This window comes from Saimiri boliviensis, chromosome 17 (assembly GCF_048565385.1).
Source record: "Saimiri boliviensis isolate mSaiBol1 chromosome 17, mSaiBol1.pri, whole genome shotgun sequence".
Taxonomy (NCBI): Eukaryota; Metazoa; Chordata; class Mammalia; order Primates; family Cebidae; genus Saimiri; species Saimiri boliviensis.
Genome location: NC_133465.1, coordinates 16,717,279 through 16,744,169, shown reverse-complemented (window position 1 = coordinate 16,744,169; position 26,891 = coordinate 16,717,279). Strand labels below are relative to the sequence as shown.

General features: G+C 53.6%; 1 long non-coding RNA gene across 2 annotated transcripts; it reads left to right on the top strand.

Annotated features, from left to right (window-relative positions):
- The first annotated feature begins 847 nt into the window (after positions 1-847).
- LOC141581805 (uncharacterized) lies at positions 848-25,662 on the top strand. 2 transcript variants are annotated; one of them, XR_012514547.1, is made up of 3 exons: positions 848-1,104; positions 19,602-21,666; positions 24,019-25,662. It is a non-coding gene; the product is annotated as an uncharacterized LOC141581805 (long non-coding RNA). The 2 variants fall into 2 exon arrangements; XR_012514548.1 differs by lacking the exon at positions 848-1,104 and having other exon boundaries at positions 19,426-19,727; positions 20,073-21,666.
- The last annotated feature ends 1,229 nt before the right edge of the window (positions 25,663-26,891 follow it).

The following is a 26,891-nucleotide window of genomic DNA, read 5'->3' as shown; positions in this document are numbered from 1 at the left end:
CCTTGGGTTTCACCCTAGAGCAGTGGCGGAAAGTGTGTGGGTGTTGTTTACCGGGATGGGGAAGCCTGCCGGTGAGACCTGTGCTCGGAGGGACATTCTGGCCTTGGAGTCGTCATGGGAACGTCAGTGCTGGTCCTGGTCAGGCCCTCCCTGGACCACAGCTGGCTCAACCCCCTGAAAGGAGCCTTTGGGTCACGTCTGCTTCACAGAGGAAGACACTGAGCCACAGAGATGGGATGCCACCTGTCTTAAATCACCAGCACACCTGCACTGGGCCACATGTGGGGCGTAGAGTGGGATGGTCAAAGCCCACCAAGTCATCTTGGAGAACCTTGGACCCTCTAGGTCGTGGGCAAGGGAGGAGGGAAATGGGCAGAGCAGGTGCTGGGCTTTGGTCAGTGTAATGGGAGCTGCCTGGCTCTTAGGAACTGAATAATACATGAGCGGGCTGCGGGCTCAGAAGGCACAGCAAGGAGGGGTGTTTCAGTGGAACTCCACTTTTGTGTTGGGGGGAGGGGTATAGAGGGGCAGAAATGGTGAGTCAGGCCTGGCTCTGACCGTAGACTCTGTCACTAACTGCTATGTGGGCCCAGGAAAGCCCTTTGTCCTCTTTGGTGCTCAGTTCCCTCTGAAGAATGGGAGTGATAAGCTATACCCCGTCTCCTTCAGCAAAAAGGAGCAAGACCTGATGGAGCTACTGGGTAACTGGAGATGCCTCCTGCTGGCTCCTGTCTGGGGTCCCTACTTACCCCTGTCCTTTCCCCTTACTTTCTGCCCTGGCTGAGTAGGCTGTGGCCATGTGGTTTCTGCCTTCTCTGGGCAGAGCTGATTGCGTCATGTGGCCTGACCTAAGGCTGCATGTCTGAAGTCTGGTTGGCTGCCAGTCTAATTCACTTTCGAGAACCTGCACTAAAAGAGGTAGGGGGTGAGAGAAATGGCAGGCCATCGGGGGTGGGGAGTGGCAGCTCTGAGACCTGAAGTCTCGGAACCATATGCTCCTCTTCCTCCTCCCGGTTCTCAAGATGGACCTCAATTGACATCAGGCTCACTACTCACTGAATTCCAGTTCAGTCTTTTGGTCCCAGAGCTAATTGGTTGTTTAAGGTAAGAGACCCCAGAGCAGCAAGGTTCTGGCCCTCATTCTGCCACTTGCCAGCTCCATGCCCTCAGATCAGTGGCTTCAGAGCCTCAGCGTGCTCAGCTGTGAAACGGACGGCGGAGGCCTTCCCAGACAAGTGGCAGGAGTGGATAGGGGACTGGGCAGCAGGTGAGATCTCCCCTTTCTCTCTGTCTCTTCCCCTTGCTCACTTTCTCTGGCTCTTTACTTTCCTCTTCTTCCTGTTCCTCCTCCCCAGGACTCACCCAGAGACTGTCGGTGCCCAGCCACTCAGAGGAGTTGCGCCACGGACTGGTGGTGCCTGCTGTAGGCAGTCTGACAGCGATGGGGAGCGGGGCTTTATGGAAACCAGAAAAATTGGATGGAGGGCTTTTGGGGCAAGTTAGGGGATGAGTGTAGGAAGTGGGCCTCCTGCAGTGCAGGAGTTTGAGGGGCGGCTCACTCTCCCTTCTGCTTCTGGGCAGTGGCTCTTTCCCTCTTGAGGAAAAAGGAAGGGCAGGAGAGATGTTCTTTCTTTCCCCCTCCCCTCTCCTCTCCTCCCCGCTCCCCTCCCTTCCCCCCTCCCCTCCCCTCCCCTCCTCTCCTACCCTTCCCTCCCCTCTCCCCCTCCCCTCCCCTCCTACCCTTCCCTCCCCTTCCCCCCTCCCCTCCCCTCCTCTCCTTTCCGCAGAGTCTCACTCTGTCGCCCAGGCTGGAAGAGAGTGGTGCAATCTCGGCTCACTGCAACCTCCACCTCTTGGGTTTAAGCAAGTCTTGTGCCTCAGTCTCCCAAGTAGCTTAGCTGGGATTACTGGCCTGTGTCACAACCCCTGGCTAGTTTTTTTGATTTTAGTAGAGACAGGTTTTGCCATGTTGGCCTGGCTGGTCTCGAACTCCTGACCTCAGGTGATTCACTGACCTTGGCCTTCCAACGTGCTGAGATTACAGGTGTGAACCACTGCGCCCAGCTGAGACATTCTTTCTAAGCCCAGAGATATCCTGGGCTTAGATATACCTGCCCCAGCTCCTCTTGGAGTCAGTTTCCAGAGTGAGGCCCCAGCCAGGTATGTGGTGCAGTGGTCTCATGGGACTCTCACAGCAGGTCTGTGAGATATGAACTGTTAGTATCTCCATTCTCCAGATGAGGAAACTCAGACTCAGAAAGGAGAAAGGACTTGCTCGAGGTCACCTTGCTTGGGAAGGTAGAACCCAGGCCTGGCCAGGTCTAGAGCTACCTTCCTTACTAGGCCCTCCTGCCAACTGAGCTCCTGGGTGTTCACTGGGCTTGGAGTGGCTGAGGACACTGGGCCGAGCCAGGGGCATAGTCCATCTGGCCCCAGATCCTGCTCCTGCCTGGAGAGGGAGGGCCCTGACCAAGCCACTGGATAAACCAGAGCCCAGCTGGGCGTCCAACAGGCACCAAAGCCTCACCTCTGCTTGCCTACCTCCACCCCAACCTGGATTCCTCAGTCAGCCTGGCCCCTTTCCCTAAGGGTCCTATAGCCAGCATTTACTCACTCATTCATTCAAAAAGCCTCTGTAGGAAGTGTGCTGCATACCAGGCACCATCTAAGTGCTGGGGACACAGCTGTTTTACCCCATAAGGGTAAAACCCTGCCCTCATGGAGTTACCATATGTGGGCTTAGGGAGAGCCAATCAACATGGACAATCAGTATCATAGATAATGGGGCATAAGTGCTGTGGAAGGGGCAGCAAGAAGTGGGGGTGTGACATTAAACAGGATGTCAGGGAAGGGCTAGTGGCCAAGGGGCCATGAAGAGAACCTGTGGGTAGTGCACAGTCCCAAGCAGGTGGAGGAGCAGCCAGGCCAGGTGGCTGGAGGGCAGTGAGGCTGCACTAGGTGGTGAGGTCAGAGTTCGGGGCACACATGCAGGCCCTGTGGGCCACAATGAGGGGTTAGCTTCAACTGCCAATGAGGCAAGAGCCATGGGAGGAGGGTTTTGGCAGAGAAGGGATGGAATTAGATCTCAGTCTTTTTTTGTTTGAGATGAAGTCATGCTGTGTCACCCAGGCTGGAGTACAGTGGTGCAGTCTTGTCTCACTGCAACCTCTGCCTCCAAGGTGTTTTTTTCTGTTGCCTGCAGGGTTTTTGTTTTGTTTTGTTTTTCGAGACGGAGTCTCGCTCTGTCACCCAGGCTGGAGTGCAGTGGTGTGATCTCAGCTCACTGCAACCTCTGCTTCCCAGGTTCAAGAGATTCTCCTGTCTCAGTTTCCCAAGTAGCTGGGACTACAGGTGTACACTGCCATGCCCAGCTAATTTTTGTGTTTTCAGTAGAGACAGGGTTTCACCATGTTGGTCAGGCTACTCTCAAATTCCTGACCTCAGGTGATCCACCCGCCTCAGCCTCACTGAGCCACCGTGCCCCGCCTTTGACTCCCAGGTTTAAGCAATTCTCCTGCCTTAGCTTCCTGAGAAACTGGGATTACCAGCACATACCACCATGACTGGCTAATTTTGTATTTTTAGTAGAGACGGGGTTTTGCCATGTTGACCAGGCTGGTCTCAAACTCCTGACCTCAGGTAATTTGCCTTCCTTGACCTCCCAAGGTGCTGGGATTACAGGCATGAGCCACTGTGCCTAGCAAAAGACCTCAGTCTTGACAGGAGCCTCTACTGCTGTGGGAGGAGCAGCTGCAAGAGTGAGGGTGAAGGCAGGGAGGCCAGTGTGGAAGTTTCCATGGAAGTCCTCCTGCACTAGGCTGCCAGCAGTGAAGGTGTGGAGAAGTGGTAGGACGCTGGGGACATGTGGCAGGTAGGGCTGACAGGATTTGATGGTGGGCGTGGGGGAGGGTGCAGAATGGCTCCCAGATTTCCTTACTGAACAGCAGGGAGAATGGAGAGGCTGTCAGGTCATCGGCCAGGATGAGGAAAGCTGCAGGTAGAGCAAGTTGAGGAGGTAGGGCCCAGGAGTCAGCTTTAGGCACTGGGCACTGCCAGGGTGCCATCACAGCCATCAGGGCTGGTGATATCAGTCATTGGCATCTAGATGGTGTTGAAGCCACAGCTCTGGAGGATGCCACCAGGGAATGCGTGTAGAGGGAAGAGAGGCCATGGAATAAGCCGCAGGGATGCAGTGCTTAGGAGCCAAGGAGGCAGTGAGTGAACATGAAGCCAGCCAGAGGAGGAGGTTGGAGGGCCAGAAGGGAATGGGGTCTGGGGGGCTGCACAGGAGGGCGGGGCTGCTGTGACAGACGGGCATATGGCTCAGGTTAATCGAGAATGGAGAGCTGATGACTGAATTCAGCTCCTTAGAGCTCCAGGGGTGACTGTGACAAGGGTGGTCCCAGTACAGTGGTGGGGGCAAGGGAAGTGACGCCTGATGGAACAGGGCTCAAGAAAGACAAGACCAGGGCCTAGCATGGTGGCTCACACCTATAATTCCAGCACTTTGAGAGGCTGAGGTGGGTGGATCACATGAGATCAAGAGTTCGAGACCAGCCTGACCAACATGGTGAAACCCCATCTCTACTAAAAATACAAAAATTAGCTGGGCATGGTGGCGCATGCCTGTAATCCTATCTACTTGGGAGGTTCAGGCAGGAGAATCGCTTGAACTCGGGAGGCAGAGGTTACAGTGAGCCAAGATGGAGCTGTCCAGCCTGGGCGACAGAGCAAAACAATTCCGTCTCAAAAAAAAAAAAAGAAAAAGAAAAGAAAGACAGGACTGTGTTGGTCACAAGGCGGGCCCACTTGTGAGCACACTAAAACAACAGCATTGTACACTTTGGTGGGTTAATTGTATAGAGTGAAGATTAAATACTGATTTTTTTTTTTAAAGGAAAGAAGGAAGGGAGGGAAGGAAGGAAGCAAGTAATCCACCCTTGGGAATCTCTCCTACATGTCCTTATGGGGAATGACACACAAAAGGAGCTGCTCGTTGCCACAATACACCATGGTGTATTCCAGGATGGAGCATGGCACAGCTATAACAAGAAATGTGGACAGTCTGTGTGTCCTGGTAGGGAGCAATCTCCAGGACCTGCTAGTGCAGGAAGCAAGCTGCTGTCTACAGTGTTTACTGAAGCCTTTCTATAGGAAGAGAGAGAGTGTGTATGTGTGTGTGTGTGTGTGTGTGTGTGTGTGTGTGTAGGTGGTAAGAATATATTTTTGTGTTCATATATTTTTGTGTTCTTGTATTTGCTTTTTTTTTTTTTTTTTTAAAGATAGTCTCACTCTGCCAACCAGGCTAGAGAACAGTGGTACAATCTCAGCTCACTGCAACATCCACCTTCTGGGTTCAAGCAATTCTGTCTCAGCTTCCGGAGTAGCTGGAATTACAGGCATGCACCACCATGCCTGGCTAATTTTTGTATTTTTAGTAGAGATGGGGTCATGCCATGTTGGCCAGGCTGGTCTTAAATTCCTGGTCTCAAGTGATGCGCCTACCTCATCCTTCCAAAGTGCTGGGATTACAGGTGTGTACCACCATGCTCAGCTTGTATTTCTTTTTATTTACATATTAGAAATACTGCAGCCGGGAGCAGTGGCTCATGCTGTAATTCTAGCACTTTGAGAGGCTAAGGTGGGAGGAGCCCAGTAGTTTGAAACCAGCTTAGGCAATATAATGAGACCGTGTCCCTAAAAAACAAACTAACTAAAAGAGTAGCAGGGAGTGTTGGCAAGCACCTGTAGGCCCAGATACTCAAGAGGCTGAAGTGGGAGAATCGTTTGAGCCAGGATTTGAGGCTGCAGTGAGCCGTGATCATGCCATTGCACTCCAGCCTCTGAATAGAGCAAAATCCTGTGTCAAAACAAACAAATAAAAGACATACAGCGCCAGGTGCAGAGGCTCAAGCCTGTAATCCTAGCACTTTGGGAGGCTGAGGTGGGCAAATTGCCAGAGCTCAGGAGTTTGAGACTAGCCTGGGCAACACAGTGAAAACCCCATCTCTACTAAAATATAAAAAATTAGCCAGGCATGGCAGTGTGTGCCTGTAGTTCCATCTACTCAGGAGGCTGAGCCAGAAGAATTGCTTGAACCCAGGAGGCGAAGGTTGTAGTGAGCTGAGATTATGCCACTGCACTCCAGCCTGGGTGACAGAGCGAGACTCTGTCTCAAAAAAAAAAAAAAAAAAAAAAAAAATACGGGCCGGGCGTGGTGGCTCACGCCTGTGGTCCCAGCACTTTGGGAGGCCGAGGTGGGTGGATCACGAGGTCAAGAGATCAAGACCATCCTGGTCAACGTGGTGAAACCCTGTCTCTATTAAAAATACAAAAATTAGCTGGGCATGGTGGCGCGTGCCTGTAATCCCAGCTGCTCAGGAGGCTGAGGCAGGAGAATTGCCTGAAACCAGAAGGCAGAGGTTGTAATGAGCCGAGATCGCGCCATTGCACTCCAGCCTGGGTAACAAGAGCGAAACTCTGTCTCAAAAAAAAAAAAAAAACAAAAACAAAAAAAAACAAACAAAAAAAACCCAGCAAAAGCTATACAAGAAATTAATGAGAATGGTTCTCTCCCTGTAACTCTTTCTATATTAGTTTTATTTTTGATCCATATGAGTGCATTTCTGAGTCAAAAACCAAACAAGCCGGGCACGGTGGCTCAAGCCTGTAATCCCAGCACTTTGGGAGGCCGAGGCGGGTGGATCACGAAGTCAAGAGATCGAGACCATCCTGGTCAACATGGTGAAACCCCGTCTCCACTAAAAATACAAAAAATCAGCTGGGCATGGTGGCGCGTGCCTGTAATCCCAGCTACTCAGGAGGCTGAGGCAGGAGAATTGCCTGAACCCAGGAGGCGGAGGTTGCGGTGAGCCGAGATCGCGCCATTGCACTCCAGCCTGGGTAACAAGAGCGAAACTCCGTCTCAAAAAAAAAAAAAAAAACAAAAAAACAAAAATGTAACATTTAAAAGTATAAATGTGGGCTGGGCGTAGAGGCTGTCACCTGTAGTCCAAGCACTTTGGGAGGCCAAGGCAGGTGGATCACTTGAAGCTAGGAGCTCAAGACCAGCCTGGCCAACATGGTGAAACCCCATCTCTACTAAAAAATACAAAAATCAGCTGGGTGTGGTGGTGCACACCTGTAATCCCAGCTACAGGTGTGCACAGTGTGGTGGCTGAGGCAGGAGAATCACATGAACCCAGAGGTTGCAGGGAGCTGAGATTGCACTACTGCACTCCAGCCTGAGAGACAGAGCGAGACCCTGTCCCCATCCCACAAAAAACTGTAAATGTGAAAATGGAAAATAAAGGAATTGGAGACAGTGAGTTTTGGAAACACTTTAGACAGGCTCTCAGGAAGAATGTCAGGGCCTGAGATCACAGTTCCAACCCCACCCCTACAGCCAGGTAACATTTGATCAAAGTGAGGCAGAGAGAGGTCAGAAGACTTGCTGGAGAAAAGTGGGGCAGGGCTGGCCCTTCAGAACCAGGAGCACCTCCCAGAGCCAGACTTTCTGTCTGCCCCTTCAAGTAGGGAGCCTTGTCTGTCTGTCCAGAAGAAAGGCTGAGAGGCCACCATCGTCTAGGGGCTTGCCCAAGTCACGCCTCAAACCCGCAGGCAGGCATCTTTCCCCTGCGAAACCCCATTGTCCAGATGAAGGCCTGCCACTCAGAGAGGCAAGCCTAATTCTAGCCCAGGGGATGAGGAGGCCCGTGGCTCAGAGCTCTGGGTCAGGTCTCATTCCTCACCTGGATCTGACCCATAGCAAGTCATGCAGCGTCGGCATTGGAGTCTCCTCATCCGTGAGTGTAGATGCCTCCCTACCAAGGCTGACCTGGGCATTACATGAAATAGTGGAGAGCCGGGCACAGTGGCTGGCCTGGGTAATCAGCTGTTCTGACTGCCGCATAGTTGCTACAGGCCGCTGCCTGTCTGCTCTGAGTGAGGTGGTCTGGGTGACTGCTGGCAGCAAGTCCTGCCCACCTGACCCCTCCTGGTCTCTGGGGCCCAGGCTCGACCTCAGGCTAGTAGTCAGCTGAGGCTGCCCCTTCTCTGGAGGGTTCCAGGTCCTGCCTCCCTCTCAGGGTCCCTATCCTCCGTGCAGGCACAGAGCGGGTGTCAGGGTGCAAGTCTCTCATTCATTCTTTAAATATTAGCTGTGCATATATTATGTGTCAAGCACTGTGCAGGGCTCTCAGGGTTGGCAGAGTGGAGTGGAACCCAACCTGATCTCTGCTCTCATGAAGTTCCCTGCTTTGTAGGGAACACAGACTTTTTTTTTTTTTTTTTTTTTGAGACAGAGTCTTGTTCCATCGCTTAGGCTGGAGTGCAGTAACATAACCACAGCTCACTGCAGCCTTGAGCTCTCAAGCTCAAGTAATCCTCCTACCTGCCCGAGCAGCTGAGACTACAGGTGTGTGCCACCACACCTGGCTATTGTTTTCAGTTTTTGTAGAGACAGGGTCCCTCTAAGTTGCCCAGGAACTCCTTGCCCCCAAGCACTACTCCTGCCTCAGCCTACCAGTGTTGGGATTACAGGTAGGAACCACCATACCCATCCTGGATGCAGGCTTTTAGCAAAGAGTCACACCAATAAGAATAGCTGTGAAGGTCAGGGCATGACCCCAGATGGGCGAACACTGCATTGGAGGTCCAGGAAGATTCTCCTGACAAGGCAACCCTGAGCCAAGATCTGAAGGATAAGAGGGAGCTGATCACATGGAAGAGGGAACAGTATTCCTGGCAAGTAGAACAGCATGTGCAAAGGCCAGATGGTAAGAGGGGCTTCAGGGACAGTCTATGGCTGGAGCAGAGTGATTGAGGGCATGTGAAATGAGAGGTGGCCAGGGTGGCAGGCAGGGACTAGCCCAGTCGGCCATGGAAGGGATGGGACTTCGGTCACTCTTCCACATTTCCAGATGTTTACTGTGTGCCAGGCTTGGTGCGAAATGCTTTTCTGGAGTATCACACTAGACTCTCACATAGGTAGGACAGGAACTGTTCTTCACATTTTATAGATGAAGGGCTTGATCTCAGCTTAGATCCCTCAGCCGAGAGCCCACAGTCAGGAAGCAATGGGACGTGTGATGGCAAGGCCTGTGTTCAGAACTGCCAGGCCACACAGAACTCAACTCACTACAACCTCCTGAAGTGGGTGTGATTATTCTTCCCACTTTGCAGAGGAGGATGGGCCCAGAGAGCTTGTAGGTGGAGTTGAACCTGGGCAGTCTGGCTCCAGAGTGTCCACGGTCTCAACCACTGGCTCACATGGCTTCTTAGGAAGTAGGAGAAAAGGCAGCTCAGGCCGCCTTGTGAAAAGAGTGGAGCAGGGACAGTGGCATGGCTGGGACCATGCTGTGATGGAGTCCAGTGGACATATGCAGGATGAGGTGAAACAGGCTGGCCCTGGTGAGGGGCTAGATGGGGCTGGGATGAGGGGGGAGCCAGGTGAACTTGGAGTTGGGTTGGTACAGCTGGAGGGTGTGGGGAGCCTCTGAGGTGAGGCTGGGTGGGGTGGGAATGCCATGTTTGGTCTGGGACACGGTGGGTTTGGATGGCTATGGGACAGTGCAGTGGAGAGTCAAAAAGGCTGCTCAGACCCAGGTCTGGCAAGATGGAGGCTGGAGGTGGGGTGAGCTGTATACAAGAGGGACAGAGTGGGAAGCAGAGGCTCTCCACCTGGCTTTCTTGCCAAAGGAGGGTTCTGAAACGAGAAACTGTGGAATCTAAGCTGGAGAGGAAGATGGAGAATGAGTGAATGCACAGGCATGGGACAGATGAATATTCATTTCTTTCGCTCCTTTGTACCTGAGTCTTCTAAAGCTGTGGCCAGATAACCCCTGGGAGGCTGCAGGGATGCCAGCTGGGAGCTGAGTACAGCTCTGCTGCCTGGGCATGGCAGGTGAGGGTGCATATCCCGCCTGTGATTGCCAGGGAGCGTGAGTGATGAGAACAAGGTGGCTGACAGGGTGAGGCCCAAGCCTGGAGCTCACCCAGGTTGTGAGGGGGGTTCTGGGACCTTTGAGGGGGTCTTAGGGAGCTTCCCCAGCCCTAAGGGCACCACGAACTGCCCCTTCACACTGACCCGGGCATACACAGCTGCATGATCTCTTGCTCACTCTCTCACATGCAAATGTAGACCGTACAACCATCCTGCCCACAGATCAAGAAAGCCCAGGACACAACAGAGCTGCAATGCCTGCCTGGCCCCCCCTGCACGCAGACCTAGCCTAGGAACAAGCCCATCCACAGTGAGGAACATGCGACTGGTGGCAGGAGCCTCTCACCCGAGCCTCACTGCCTGAGGACCCCCCAGCCTCTGGCCTCATTTTCCACCCTTTGTCAGCCAGCCGGGGGCACAGAACAGGCCTGGATCTAATCCAAGGCCTGGACTCAGCCTGAAACAGTGTGAACTGAAGGCCCTCCCCACCTCACCCAGGGCCAGAGCCCTTGCCTGTAAAGTGGAAGTGGAAATGGCCGCCACCCAGGTAGAAACCCTCACTTAGGGCCTCATGGCCAGGCATCAGTGCTGTAGAGAGAGGGGCCAAGGTAAGCCATGGAGCCCTTGCCCGTCTTGGTATCCCACCATCACCAGGAGGGGGCTGCGTGGGCATCACACCCCTCACAAATGAACAAAGTGAGGCAGCGAAGGGCCTCAAGGTGAGTTAGGGTGAGGCCTCAGCTCTGCTGCTGCCCCTGCAGCCTGGGATGGGAGGGTAGCTAGTGGCCAACCCCAAGGACTCCAGGCTAGCGTCCCCTTACCTGGGTCTCGTAGCCTGCTCCCAGCCTGCATGCTGCCTCATGGGGGTCCTCTGGGTGGCCCAGGAGCACGATCGGCCCAGCAGAGCAGCTTAGTGTTACAGGGAAGGGAGGCCCAGCCCACCACGCCAACTGCCTGGGGCTCCATGTATATTTAATGATGTCTATTATTCCTGTTTTGTCTCTGGAAAGGACTGAGCAGGTGACAGGGGAACCACAAACAGCCCAGAAGCTGGGCCTGGGCCTGCTCCACATTCCAGCTGGGCCCGAGGCCCCAGGGAGCTCTCTTATCTCTCCTGACAGCCTCACAGAACCTGCTGCATTTCTCCAAAAAGGCACACCTCCTCCAGGAAGCATTCCCTGCTGCTCAGAGGTCTTACATCTAGGCTTTGCATTCAAAACCTGTGCAACCTACACGAGCTTCCGAGGGACAGCAGAATACTGTCGGGGGGCCTGGCACTGTCCCTGGCACATAGCAGGTATTCATTGAGCCCCTGCCAGCCCCTCTGCTCCTGGCTTCTGAGGCAATAGGAAATGACCAGCCACCTGTTCTCATGGCGGAGCCTCCCTGCCACCCCAGATAGTCACAAGGACCTCCTGGGATGCTGCCTACCTTGGCAGCCAGGCCCCTCTGGAGGGGCCAGTCTGGGCCTGATGCCCCTGACCAAACCCCTGGGCAGACCCTGCCCATACCTGGGTGAGGAACCCTGCATTCTCCTTGCCACCCATGGCCTGGGGCTGCCCTGGGGATCCAGGCTCCACCCTCTCCAACTCCCAGGCCCACTGCTACCCTCAATGCCTGACCTGTGCCCACCTGACTCAACCTGGCTACTGTTCAGCAAGTTTACCAAGTGTTCTCAGTCTGGACAGGAACAGTTTTCAATCCTTCATTTCAGAAAAGAGAGCCAGGAGAACTGGGGACTTAGAAAACAGATTCTAAACTCAAAAGTCCCTGGCCCAGGCGTGCAGAGCCAGGGCCTGGGGGTTTTGTGCTGGGCAGGAGCTGCCTTGGGAGGGTCAGAGAGGGGAAGGCAGTTTAGGACACCCCTTAGGCTGTGGAGGGTGTCAACTGGGCCTTTGAAACCACTAACCTCTGTTTCCAACCCTGGAGAGCCCTGAGTGGAGGACCCAAGGGGGTTTCTTCCTGGAAAAGCCCCCACCCCAAGTGTCAGAGAAGGCAGCAGGAGCTGAGGGTGGGAGGTGCTGTAACAGCAGCCACAGCCTCCAGGGACCCAGGCAGGCCCAGCTTCCTGCCTGGCACTGAGCATGCCATCTGCTTTAGGCCTCAGCTGGTAGGCAGGTGGGCAGCTTGCTCCCTCAGCACAGGGGCCGGGGGCACAGATGCAGGCCCAGCATTCCAAACTCAGTCTTACGGGAAATGCCTGCAGCCGAACCCCTCTGCCCCAACACACTCTTCATCTGCCTACTGAAGAAACTTCTGGAAATAGCGGAGACTTTGAGGAACCCCTTCCTGGGGTGTGTGTATTTGTATTTTTCTGTTTGGGTGTTTGTGTGTCGCAGTAGGACCAACGCCCCAAGGAGATGAGGCAAGCGGGCTGGAGGGCTGGCAGGCGCCATTACTTCTTCACGATCTGGGTGACGTCCTCATGCTCCATGGTGTGGGTCAGGCCCACCCGCTGCAGACTGTATTTGGTGCTGGTGCCCTGGGTGAGGAATGGGGGCAGAGGGGTCACCTCAGCTTGGACTGGCCAAGGGCAAGGCCAAGAAAGATATCCCTGGGGCGTGTGTCCTGGGGGTGAATGCTGGCGTAAGGTGGGGGCCCCAGGCAGCAGGATGTCCGCAGTGGTCTGACCATCCCTGACCTCAAAGGTCGGGGAGGGCCAGGCACAGTGGCTAATGCCTGTAATCCCAGCACTTTCAGAGGCCAAGATGAGGATCGTCTGAGCTCAAGGATCACTTGAGCTCAGGAGTTCTAGACCAGCCTGGGCCAGATAGCGAGATCCATGAAAAATTAGCCAAGCATGCTGGTGTGCGCCTATAGTCCCAGCTACTTGTGACACAGAGGTGGGAGGATCGCCGCTTGAGCTCAGGATGTCAAGGCTGCAGTGAGCCGTGATTGTGCCACTGCACTCCAGCCTGGGAGACAGAGCCTGTATCAAAAAAAAAAAAAAAAAAAAAAAAAAAAGAAAAAAGAAAAAGAAAAAAAGAAAAAAAAAAAAGAAGGGTGGGGAAGGCCCAGGTCGAGCCTGGGTTGGCACGTACGTTCTATGGAGGACAGACACACAGTCATGCCAATCTCCACAGGAAGGACAGGAACACCATGCAGAGGAATGTGAATGATCCATGCCTAACCCGGGGGCTCTGCTGGGTCTAACCCCCTGCCTGCCTCCCACCCAGACACTTACCCACACCAGGGCATACTTGAACTGGCTGGCAAGTGACAGGTGGGTGCAGTGGTACTGGAGGACAGGAGAGAGACAGATAGAGAGGTGAGGTTCCACCGAACCCCATCCCAAGCTCAGCCACACACACAAAGCTCAGGACACATGCCAAGAGGCAGCAGTTCCTGCAGCAGGTGCCCAAACAGTCGGGGCCTGATGTGGAGGACTGATACGTGCTCAGTTCGTACACAGCCTGCCACTCACAGCAGCAAGTGCTCCTGCCATTCCCCCTCCTGGTCTGCCAGCTGTGGTGCCTGGTTAGGAATGTTCCCACAGGACAGGGTGACAGCTTGGAGTTCCCACTGCTTGGTCACCATCTCTCACTCCTGGCCCCACCTGTGGCCTGAAGCCTCCCACACATCACATCACCCCAACTCCCAGGGCAGCATACACCCTCCAGTGCTCCTTGGTAGGGATGAAGGTCACAGGGGTCCCAGATGTCACTTGAAACTGGAAGGAGACCCTGGAGGGGGCAGCCAGCATTTGTGCTGACAGCGTGACTTCTGGTTGCCATGCTAACGGTGGGACAGTGGAGGGTGGTGGGGAGGAGACTCTGCAATTGTGCAATATGGTCCAGGCCCCGGTGGGAGACCAAATGCCTCAGCCCAGTGTCCCTGGGGCAGAGGCTGGCATCAGGCCTGCAGGAATACTTCCCTGACATAGATGGGAAGGTGGCTGATTCTGACCTGCAAATAGGTTTTACATTTTACTCAGCTTGCCCAGCATTGCCATTTGTGAGTGACTCTGAAGGGATTCAGGAGGGTAATCGTGAGTCTCCTTGGCTCCTCCTGCTGTGATCTCAAGCCTAGGCCCTGAGGGAGATGGGACTTTGCGTGGCCTCATTTGTTCAACACCTCCAGGGTGGCACTGAGAGACTTGGGGCTAAACTTGCAGAATGAATGGATGCATGAGACCGGGTTGCAGGCCCAGCCACCACTGTCCTAAGGGGCTGGAGGGACTTAGAAAAATTTGTTAAGAAAGTGCAAAGCTTGAAAGACATTGACAGATGGAACACACCAGCCCGCAGATCACAAAGCCAACCATGCCCAGCACTTCCCAGTACCCCCATCCAGCAACCAGTGTTCTGACCCTTGATGATCCCGGGAGCCTGCCTTTGTACTTTATACTCATGGAAGAATAACCATCTTCATGTTTTAAAATAAACGTTGACTTTTGAAATGATTCGAGATAGACAGAAAAATTGAAAAGGGACTATAATGTATCCTTACACCTTCCATCCAGCTGCCCTTGGTAATGACGTTTGGCAGTACCATGGCACATCAGAAATTTAGGCTGAGTGTGGTGGCTGACACCTGTAATCCCAGCAGTTTCAGAGGTCGAGGCAGGAGGCTGAGGTTTATTTGAGTCTGGAAGTTTGAGACCAGCCTGGAAAACATAGGTAGACGCTGTCTCTAGAGAAAAGTAAAAGAAATTAGCCAGGGATGGTGGCATGTGCCTGTAGTCCCACCTAGTCAGGAGGCTGAGGCAAGAGGATTGCCGGAGCCCATGAGTTCCAGGAAGCAGTGAGCCATGGTTATACCACTGCACTCCAGCCTGGGTGACAGAGTGAGGCTTTGTCTCTTAAATTAGGAAATTTAACATGGGTACAATCCTGTCAACTAAATAATGTGGATTATTATCTAAGGTTATTAATGCTGTAAGTATATTAATCAAAGTTACTTGATTTCACCCATTTTTGCCTAACTTCTCGTACCTGTCCCAAGATCCCACCTCAGACTCACTCAGCTACCTCCAGATGGTCCTGCCAAACACACAGCTGGGCTGAATGGTAGAGCTGAGTGCTTGTACACAAGGATAGACCTGTGTGCAGGGATTTTCAAACTTAAACAGTAAGTAAGTTTCCCATGGCGTTCTGGAGAGCACCCTTTGAGAAACACTTTGACAGTCTACCTCGGCTGCTCTGGCTGAATTTTGTTCCAGCTCACTGAACACCTGCTCTGCAGGGTGCATGTGAAAGGGGCAAGGGATGAGTGAGCTGCAGAGAAAGAAGACAAGACACAGGGGGTCTGTCTAAGCTATATCCCCTGCCTTCAGCACTGACGGATAAAATCCGACTCTTAAGGAATCCTGGCCACATGCTGGGCCAGCCCGGGGCTTGGAGGATCTGACAGTGAGAGACGAACAGCCAGAGCACACACCTCACTCTGTCCTCCCAGCGCCCTGCAAAGCAGGCATCAATGTCATTGTTAATACACAGAGGAACCTGAGGGTTAGACAAGGTCATGGGTTTTCCAGAGTCATATGGCATCTGGGAGATGGATGTGATCCTGAGGACAGGGCACAGGCCAGTGTGATGCTGCCATGGGATAAGCTGTGATCTGTACCGCGTAGAGCCCTCAGTCAAGGCAGGACTGATTAATGAGCAGGTCATCCAGGTGACTGAAAACACTGTTGGATCCTCCTCACCTGCCGGCTCCCAGGAGTCTGGAACTGCCAGGAGACTGGTGGCAGGTCCCTCATCCTTAGCTGGGTGGGCCTGGGCAGAACAGCAAGGCAAGGGCACATTTCCTCAGCCATTCTCTCCAGACAGCTGTGACCTGCTCATTCCAATTTTGTGGAAATATTTCCACACACACAGCATTGCAAATAGCAGTGGGCGTGGTGAGAGGCATTTGGACATGGGATAGGCAGTACTGTGCAGGGAAAGCCTCCAGGGCTTGATGATGGGTTAGCTGCAGGGTGTAATTGGGCAAGGAGAATTGAGGATGATGTGTTCAAATCAGTTCATTCACCTCCTCTGTGCCACACCGGTGCTGGGCACTAGGAGAGACAGATGAGCACAGGAGCCCGGACTGGGGGAGGTGTGGGAGGAAGCCCAGAGTGTCTGGGCAGGGTAGGGAGGGCCCTACTGGAAGCTGAGAGCTAATGCCCACCTGGGTGCCATCCATGTTCTCTGCATGGACAAGTACAGGCTGAGCTGCCTGGAGGAGGAGCCGCTGCTGTAGGTGATGACCAGCACGTTTGGGAATGGAGACTGTTTGGGGACGGAGAGGTGGAGGCCTGAGGTCTGGATGGGCTCGAGGGTGGTACGGCACAGAATAACCCAGGAAAGGGCCTGGGAGATGCAGCATGTTCTACGGAGGGCGTTTGGGAGGCAGTGCTCAGGCCACTCTGGGTCACTCGGGTCATTCGCCGGCCTCTGTCATAATTATTGCCATATGGGAATACCACATTTTGTATGATATATTTGATATATTTCTGTGAATGGCTTACCTGTTTGTGTTTACAAATTCATGTTTAAAGGAAACTTGTATCACTCTCACAAATGGAAAGCCAGCAAAACATAAATTCAATTAAAACAAAATGAAGTTTTAGCTAGATACTATTTTCTAACAAAGGCCTTCTCTAGTTGTTTTTTAGAAGGAGTAATAGGCAATGAAAGAGGTATTAAAGATTTACTAAAATCAAGTTAAGTCTGTCTCTCCAGTGCTCAGAAGAGTGGAAATGTAATTGAAAATAACTAAAAATAAATTATGAAAAGGGAGTAAATACCACGGGATTTCACGCTCATTCTGGGGTCACATACCTTCTGGAATTGTCTTGGGTTCCTGGAAAGCCAGGCTTATTTTAGAGGCTATACGACCAATTGTTGTTGCTTTTACAGGTTCCAAGCAAGAATCACGGCTCATTAGGAGATCCTCTGCAGATGCCCTGCTATAAGGCAGGCCCCTCTGTGGGGGCTGGATGGGTGGGGGCCAGGCTGTTCCAGGTCCCCAGTAAGGGGTAGGGCCCACACGAGTTGCTACAGTTTAGCTGGGGTGAGAGACAAGGTAAACTTGTCAGCTGATAAACAGTCCTTGGCCAGGTGGCCCCACGTGCCGGAAGCCATTTTTTGCCAGCTGTGGTCAGTTTTACAGAAGGAAAGAGCAGTGTTTTTGTTTTTTTAATCCTGGCCTGAGAACTCTGTTGTTCCCTCCCTAGAAACTGAAGAAATGTCCCTTCATGCTGAAAGCTCTCACTGACAAATTCAGATAAAGCTTTTTCCCTTCTCCCACTCCTCCCAGCCCTGCCCTGTGGACCCCAAGTCTGAGTTCAGGTGATGGAACTGGGTGAGCACAGGGGGTCTTCTCAGAGCTGACCAGGCACAGAGGGACTCTGGGTCAGAGGTCTGTCCTTGGAGTGCGTCAAGGATCAAGCCACAGAAACCCAGTTCCTCTCAGAAGTCTGCAGGCGCTGGGTGCCAGGTGCTGCTCGCATGCATGGGACATGTGAGTCTCTGTGTGTATCCTTGGGCAGGTATGCCGTGTTTGGCCTCAGCTCCAGCAAGTACCCTCAGTTCTGAGCCTTTGCTCATGACCTCAACCAGCTGTTTCACCTGGGAGCCTCTCAGCTCACCCCAACGGGGGAAGAGAATGAGCTCAGTGGGCAGGAGGATGCCTTCTGCAGCTGGACCATGTAAACCTTCAAGGTCGGTTCCTAGCCAGAGCTGCCCCACAGCAGAGACATGACAGGGTGCGTTCATGCCTAGGACATCTGTGCTCAGGGTCCTGGGTGGTGTGACCTCTGTTCCTGGTCCTGTAGATGCAGTCCCAGGCATGGGCCAGGGCTACGGGCCTGAGGGCTCAGGTCACTGCTGCTCTCCCTCAGCCCCCCAGAAGAGCTCCACCCTGTGCACATGACCAGGGGTGGGGGGGGGGTGAAGGTGGCGCAGATACCCCCCTGCCCTTAGGGATCTTCTAGCTTTAAGATCTTTCCTCTACTGAATATCTAGGTTGCCTCTAAACTACTGTGTCTGTTTCAGTGTCTCAGCCATAGAGAGCGTGGGAACAGGCACCACAAAGATAACACAAAATAAGATTTTCAGACAAAAACAGAAAAAATGGTCACAGGCAGACCTCACTAAAGAATATTCTATTGCCGAGCGTGGTGGCTTGCCTGTGGTTCCAGCTACTCAGGAGGCTGAGGTGGGAGGGTCGCTTGAGCCCAGGAGTTCTGGGCTGTAATGCGCTATGCTGATCGGGTGTCCGCACTAAGTTCGGCATCAATATGGTGACCTCCCGGGAGCGGGGGACCACCAGGTTGCCTAAGGAGGGGTGAACCGGCCCAGGTCAGAAACAGAGCAGGTCAAAACTCCAGTGCTGATCAGTAGTGGGATCGCTCCTGTGAATAGCCACTGTACTCCAGCCTGGGCAACATAGTGAGACCCCCATCTCTAAAAAAGAGAATATTCTATTTCAGCCAGGTGTGGTGGCTCACGCCTGTAATCCCAGCACTTTGGAGTTCGAGCTAGCATTGTCCTCCCTGCACATGTACCTTAACAGATGCGTCTATATCTTCACTAAAATACAACTACAACAATCCTTATAGCAGCATAATTTGTAACAGCCTCAAACTAGAAACTTCCCAAATATCTATCACAGAAGGATGGTTAAAAAACAATGGTACCTTCAAGACTAGACTACAATACAGCAAAGAAAATGAATACAATCATACACCTACACACGCGAATGAATCTCACACAGCTCATGTGTGAGTGAAGAAGTTAGACCTACAAGGATAGATAATGTGTGATTCCATTTATATGAAGTTATCATCAGGCAAACTAATCTCAGTAATAGAGTTTACCTGGGGCTGAGGGTGCAGGGATTGGAGCCTTCTGTGGGGCCTGAAATGTATACAGTTGTCAATCAACGTATGTGGGGAATCAATTTCACCATCTCCCACAGATATCAAAATTCACAGATGCGCAAGTCCTGATATAAAATGGTGCAGTATCTGCATATACCCCTAGTACATCTTCTCATATACTTTAAATCATCTCTAGATTACTTATGCAATCACCTGTCAGGTAACGACATTTCAGTCCATACCAGAATATGTATAGGATGGTGGTCCCATAAAGTTATAATGGAGCTGCGCTATACAGCTGTACAATCTCTAAAAACTGATATTTAAGAAGAGATGGGATTGCAGAGCGCAGTGGCTCATGCCTGTAATCCCAGCACTTTGGGAGGCTGAGGAGCACAGATCATGAGGTCAGGAGATCGAGACCATCCTGGCTAACATAGTGAAACCCGTCTCTACTAAAAATACAAAAAATTAGCCTGGCATGGTGACATGCACCTATAGTCCTAGCTACTCGGGAGGCTGAGGCAGAAGAATCGCTTGAATCTGGGAGGCAGAGATTGCAGTGAGCTGAGATCCCACCACTGCACTTCAGCCTGGGCGACAGAGCAGGACCGTCTCAGAAAAAAAAAAAAAAAAAAAGGAGAGATGGGGTCTTGTTATGTTGACCAGACTAGTCTAGAACTCCTGGGCCCAGGTGATCCTCCCAACTTGGCTTCCCAGAGTGCTGGGATTATAGGCACAAACCACCACACCTGGCCAGGTGTACCATTTTTATTGTTTATACTGTAATTTTAGGATCCTTTTCTGTGTTTACACAGATAGCTACCATTATGTTCCCATTGTCCGCAGTACTCAGTACGCTAACATGCTGCAGAGGTGTGGGGCCCAGGAGCACTCAGCTCTACCCTTCAGCCCAGGTGCGTGTTTGATGGGACCATCTCGAGGAAGCCGAGGAGACATGAGCTGAAGGCAGAGGTGAGTCGGAGGTGGGATCTTGGGACCAGTGTGAGAAGTTAGACAAAAACGGGTGAAATCTGAATAAATGTCACCATATTCATAAAATTACTGCATGAATAACCTTAGATAATGGTTCATGTTATCATTTAGTTAATAGGATTGCACCTATGTTAATTTTTTTTTTTTTTTTAAAGAGATAAAATCTCACTCTGTGACTCAGGCTGGAGTGCAGTCTGTGATTGATCATAGCTCACTGCTTCCTGGAAGTCGGGCTCAGGCAATCTTCCCACCTCAGCCGCCTGACTAAGCGGGACTATAGGCAGATGCCAATATACCTGGCTAATTTCTTTTACTTTTCTGTAGAGACAGGGTCTGCCTAGGCTGGTCTCAAACTCCTGGGCTCAAGTGAACCTGAACCTCCCGCCTCCACCTCTCAAATTGCTGGGATTACAGGCGTGAGCCACCACACCGGACCTAAATTTCTTACTTTTGACAAATGTGCCATGGTAATGCATAATGTCATTGTTAGGGGAAGCTGGATGGAAGGTATATATGTAAAGTCATTTCAACAACATGTGTTTATTTTACAACATGGAGGTGGTTATCTTTCCATGAGTGTAAAGTACAAAAGGCAGGCTCATGGTGTTGTCAGAAGTCAACACTGGTTTCAGGGCTGGGAGCCCAGGGAGGGGCTGGGCATGGTTGGCTTTGTGATCTGGGGGCTGGTGTGTTCCATCACTGAATTTTTTTTTTAACACCAAGAAAGTATTTTAATTAAACTATAGAAACAATGGTTACAGTACAGAATATTAATAAGCAAAAAGATACACCATGTTGTACACCATGTTGTAAGTACTTACAAAGTTACATCCATTTTCTTAAAACATTTTCCATGTTAAGTTCATACATATAGATATGATCAGATTTACCATTTTTGGGGGGAGGAGGAAACAATAGTTGTATTTATCATCAGCTAGATGTGCTCACTGTATGCTCCGTTATTTACATGTAAGGCCCCGGGTGACTGGAAGTGCAGTCGTCAGGCATTTTAATAAACTGGACAGCCATTTGTTTCCGCACGACAAGGCATCTTTACACAGGAGCAATAAGGAGAAAACAGGAAACAGCCAAGCACTCTGCACTGCAGCACGCCACCGTAACAGCTAACCAGCACTACTCAACTGCTACACAACTGCGCCTAGTGCACAAAAATACGTAAGAGATTAGAATTGTGTTTGAGAAACAATTGTTTCAAAAAATCAAGTCTTTTCACCTGAAAAGTCTTTATAATTTGGGTTCAGATGACCATTTAGACCTGAAGGTAAATAACATATACAAATTTACACCAACTTTTGTAGGTTTTTAAGGAATGAAGGCAATGCTCAGTCAGTCTCTTGACAGCTTTAGGCCGTGTGTAATGGCTGCACGCGTGTCCTTAAAAGTCAGGAGGCCACAAATTAGGTTACTCATCTGTTCAATTTCAAACAAAAAGTCAGCACTATATAACAAAATGAAATTTTACCTCAAATACCAAATCTAATAATGAAATCTGAAGTCGTTCACCTCACTAAATTACAAGAAATTTGAATAACAGCAACAAAATGGCACATAAAATGAAGTTTGCCAACGGAGGCAAAGCTTAAACAAGGAAAAAGTTAGAGAAATGTCACAAAATAACCTTCTCAATAGCCAGTTGCTTGTTCCAAGGACTCTTCTTAGATGGACTGAGTCTGTGGTCCTCTTCCCTCAAGTACTCCATGTCTACTGCTCGCGGATGCGTCTTTTTCTTAAGAGGACAGCGCTCCTTTCTCTTCAGGAGACTTAGGGGGACTCTCCGATCGCGACCTGCGTTTGGATTCCCTCTTGGACGCGGGGCGAGGAGTCCTGGACCCAGATCGGGACCTGGACCGTGCGCGAGATCTGGAGACCGACAAGGACTTGGACACTTACCAGGGCGGTAAGTCACATCTCAGGAAATGTTCATAAGTTTCCCAAAAAGTAAAACGAGGATGGGAGGCTTGTTTGGGACCTCGGGTGCTTATCCAGCCGTGAGCCCTGGCCCAGATGCTTCTAGAACTGAGAACATTCCAAGCAGAGGTGGCAGAGCCAAGGCCCTGAGGTGGGAGCGCACCGCTGCTCGTCCCCGGCTGTGAATGGGGTGTCCTGGTGGGAATCAGTGCCGCGTGCACTGCAGGGCCGGCAGGTCCATGCCCACATTGTGGCTCAGTGCAGAGAAAGCCAATCTCCGTCCCCTCCGCAGGGTGGTCAGCCTGTCAGCAGGTGGCCAGCTGGTCCTCCTGGGAAATGGTGCCATCCCAGATACTGGGAGTATCTCATCCACAAATAGGGTGCTCAGCAGTGGTGTCAGCCTGGTGAGCCTTGGTAATGGCAGGTGCATGGTGCTGAGTCTCTTTAGTCCCCATGCCCGTCTCAAGGCCACTTCTTCCATGGGCCCATGCAGCAAACGAGGTGGCCGGGAAAGAAGCCGGCTCCATCCACAGGGTGTGCTGTTTTGCTCAGCTCAGGACCAACATCATCCTCTGTTGTAATTCTCTTTGGTGGGAGTACTGGGAAAGCCTGCACTGGCAGCTGAAAGGCAACTGGTGGTGGCCAAGCTGCAGCAGTGGCTGCAAGGCTTTTAGCCTCGCCCAACTTCTGGGACAGTGGCAGAGCTCCCCAGTGCCAGGGTCCCTGGCATGGTCACGCTGACTACAGCCGGGAGCCCAACATACCCCTAGTGCCCCTCTCATCCCAGGGCTGGGGGTGTAGGCCAGGCCCCTCTTGGCCTGGAAATTGTGCCCTAGGAGGGGAACACTCCCACAGGTTGGTACAGAGGCCCTGGGGCATGCTGCTGGCTGGCCAGGGCTGTGGGGATGCCATGCCCCTCTCTCTCTCTCGTGGCCTTGATGGGACAAGCCTCCCCATTGAACGGGATTTTCCAAGGTGTCTGGGGCTGCGGGGTTAGGGTTAAGGTTAGGGTTAGGGTTAGGGTTAGGGTCAGGGGTTAGGGTTAGGGTTAGGGTTGGGAGCTGGTGGGCTGCCCCCTGGCTCCTTCCAGTCACAGTCATTTGGTGAAGGGGCCAAATACAGGTGCCCATGTTGCAGTGGGGATATCTCCCAACCTTCCTCTTAGTCCTGATGGGCTTTGGGCAGGGCCCGGTGTCGGGGTCCCCATGGGCTTCCTGGGCTAGGCCTGTCCCATGGTCCCGGGGATGTCCAGGACACAGTTGGAATGGACACGGACCCAGCATGATTGCTCGAAGTGATAATGGGGGAACCAAGGGCCGCCCACATCCAGGTCCGTCGGGAGCTGGGGCATGGAACTCCATTCTAAATATCGCCAGGAATGGCGAGATCCTCCCTGAGCCAGGGCCGAGCTGGACACAGGGTGCTGCTGGAACCGGGTTGCTGGGCTGGGAGGGGGCTGACCGTCCCCCTTGCAGAGGGTGTTCCTGCCAGGTGAAGCCAGCACGGGCCTGGGTGCTGAGGACCCTTCCTCGGGTTTGGCTGAAAGGAAAAAAGAAACGGTCAGCGTCTCCAGCGAGCCCATGCAGGCCTTTCTGGGCTGGGCCCCACGTGCCTGGGGTCTCACACTGAGGACGCGCCTGTAGTCTGCTGATTCCAGAGGGAAGAGAGTGTGCCACTTGGGGTGAGGAGGCCGTCGGGGCATGGCAGGTGGCTCCTGGGACTGCCCCCCAGGGTTCAGGCTGGCTGGGGGCTTCCTGCCACACACCCTCCTCCCAGGGCTACAGCCCCCAGGCAGAACTCAGGTGGGAGGGGCCTTGGCTGTCACCCAGCGCCCTTGCCACCTCCCATGGGGACCTGTCTCCAAAGTGAGTAATTGGGCCTGGATGTGGGTCACCCTCTGCTCTCCTGGACTGCCCAGCCCATGCCAGCAACTGACCATTCCCACATCTTGCTGAACTCTGAGCTCCGGCTCTGGGTCCGGGGTCCCACCTGCATCCTGTCCCTGAATGCTGTGGGGGTCAGGGACACCGATTCCCTCGTCTCCCTGGCTCAGGGCTTGTGGTCACGGCACCCTTGAAGGAGTGTGCAGGAGTGAGGGGCCTCTGCTGCTCTCTGAGGCTGTCAGTGCTCACAGGGAGGGACGAGGGCTCCCACAAATGGGTCTGACTCCTCCGGTGCCCTTGAGGGTCCCATGATGGTGACAACAGGCCACCATGGAAAGTGGGAGGGGGCTTGTGGGAGGGTCTTGCCCACATCCCCCTCCTGCGTGCACAGCACGTCCAGTCCACACGCACTGAGCGCCTGCCCTGAGGACCGGTGGGCCTACTGTACTTTCTTACAGTCTAGAAGGAAGAGGAGGAAGAAAGGCTGAAGAGGTTGGGGGTCCCAGGCATTCCCCCACCATTGACTTCCCCAGAGGGGGACTCGGGAGGGGACCTGGCACTGGAGCCCACCTGGGGATGGCAGGTCCTCGTACTTCTTGGTGAGTTTTTGCCTCGAGGCCCAAAGATCTTTCAAGACCTTTTCATCCTTACACACCGAGGTCCGGGAAAACAGGTCTCGAAAACATGCCCACAGGCCAGACCTTGATGTTCTCAGGAGGCGCTCTAGGGACAGGGTGGGCATCAGGCCAGGAGAGTTCCCTGAGAGGGGTCAGAGCCCATACCCCGTGACCACTTCAATCTCCCACTGGGCAGTGCCGGATCCTTTTGTGGCCACCCCAGGGGTCCAGATGTGCACAGGAGGCTGTGGCTGGGGAGCGGCCTGGGCAGGGCAGTGCTCACCACACTCCCGACTTTCATCTGGGTCATGTGGGGGATGGGCTCGGTGTCACTGTGCCCTCCCAGCCCACCCTGCCAGACCTCCCTTGGGGCCAGAACAGAGGATCATGAGGACAGTGTGAGGAAGCTCCCTTGGGTCAGTTGGGGTCTAACCCCAGTGCTCCCCAGGTCCCAGGTGGACTTACTCCTCTGAACCTTGTGGATGCATCTCATCATGGGCATCAGCACCTGCTCCCCCTCCATGAGATAGACATCCCACAGGCACAGGGTGAGGCCGAGAGAGATCTGTGGGGACAGCAGGGGTGGGAGCACCTGGCCCTTCCAGGCTGAGGCTGGGGCTCAAGCTGGAAACAGTGGGGCTTCAGTCCCAGGAGTCAGTGACCCTCCCCATGAGGGTGGCCTGACCCTTCTGGGAAGCTGGGTCAGACAAGGTCTTGCAGCTCCTCATGGAGGGCACTGATTTCGGTGGGGAGGTGGCTTCTGGAGAGAGGGGATTGAGGCTTCCCTGAGCCCTCCAGAGTCAGATCCTGGCCCAGTCTGCCCATGATGCAGGTCCTCAGCCCCAGCCTCTGCCTTGGGATGATCCCTCTGGGGCAGAGGCTCTTGCTGTGTGTCTTGTGGGGACCCGCATGTGCCTCTTGTGGGCTGGGGGTAAGCCGGACCCCCGAGCTGGGGAGGCAGGGCACTGCATGGCAAGGAGGGTCCCTGAGACTCCCTGTGCCTCCTTACCTCATCATTGAGCAGCTGAAGAAGCCCACCTAAGGCAGTACCTTGTGCACCTAATCCTTCCTTGTCCTGATGGGAAGAACAGAGGTGCTCAGGGCCCCCTGGGCTGCTCTAGAAACCTCCCTCTTCCAGGGCCCACTGAAGACCCCTCCCTAAGTGCAGAACACTGGGCGGTGTCCGGGGCTCCCCACAACACCTTCCCCTTCCCGCACTCCTGGGGGACACACTGCCCTTGGCCCTGCTCTGCAGGAGCTGGTCCCCAGTCCCTGTGCCTCTGTCTCCTCCAGGGCTGGGAAAAAACCCAAATCACAGCCCACAGAGAACCCTACGTCCCAGGTCAGACCCTGGCTGCCACTCAGCCTGTCACCAGCCCCAGGAGGGGCTCCAGCTCCTCTGCTCCTCCAGCCCCACGTGATGCAGGGCCTCTGGAGAAGAGTCCAGAGGACCATAAACTCACCAGATGCCACATGGTCTTGGGTTGTGACGAGGGCGCCACATGCTCCTGATGGTCTTGGAGCCCCTGGACTGTCCCACCATTTGGGCTGTGGAATCCTGAGAAGCCCCCAGCCCATCATGAAATCAGAGCCCTCTCCCAAGATGTGGAGCCTTCAGCTGAAATAGCTGGGCAGCTGCAGACGCCCCCAATCCCCGAGGCCTCCCACCCTCCCATCTGCTGACCCCACCATGCCGCCTTGGCCCTGGGGAGGAGGGGTGGGAACATCCCCTCGAGCCTGGCTGGAGGGGCTCCTAGAGGCCTCTTGGGCCAGGGTGCTGGGAGAACAAGGCTGACTTTGAGGCCAAGACAGAAGGTGGCCAGAACGGAGTGGGTGCTGGGCTTCATGGTCATCTCCTGGAAGTGGCGTCGGGCCAGAGGACATGGGATGGGAAGATGCTGCCATCTGGGCTCAGTAGGCCCATTCGTGGGGACCAAGGGCAGCTGGAGCCCAGGCAGCTGAAGGGCAGGAAGACTCTCAGGGAGGGGAGAGTCAGCTGCACAGAATCAGAGCTGGAGGGCGTGGCTCCGGGACACAGAGGGCAGCCATGGGGAGGATGAGATGCCCTCTGCTGATGGGAATGAAAGGCGTCTGACTTGGGCTCTGGGGGTCAGCCCCCAGCTCCTGTGGGACCCTCAGCAGAGACATCCTAAAGGCTCCCAACAAGCTGGCGACACAGGAAGGTGCCTTCACTCAAAGTTGAGATCACCTGGCCAGGGTGGCCATCCCCGGGTTTGGTAGCAAAAGGCCCCAGGGGCACCTGTCCACCGTCCACCTACCCTGCGGGGAGTGCCTCTCACTGGCCAGCAGCTGTGCCAGTGCCCAGAATGCGTCCTCTTCGGGAAGGCACAGCAGGAACAAGGCGGCCACCTGGCTCAGGTCTCTGCAGTAGCCCACCTCCTGCAAGAGCCAGAGTCACCGTGGAAGGACATCACCATGGAAGGATATCACCTGGGTGCTGAGGTCACCTGGGAGGACTCATGGCATTGGAGAGGACAGAGGTGACTGGGAGGCTTCCTCGGGTTGCAAATTCATTTCATTTCACGACAAGAGCCATGTCCATCAGGCACTTCAGCAACTGATGAAAATGTCTCCTGAGAGCACCGTCCTGCGTGAGACACCGCCAAGCTCCTGGGCTTTGGGGCAGCCCCAGGAGGAAGGTGTCATTTCCTGCTCTGAGAAGTGGTGGTCAGGCCCAGGTGACACCAGGAGTC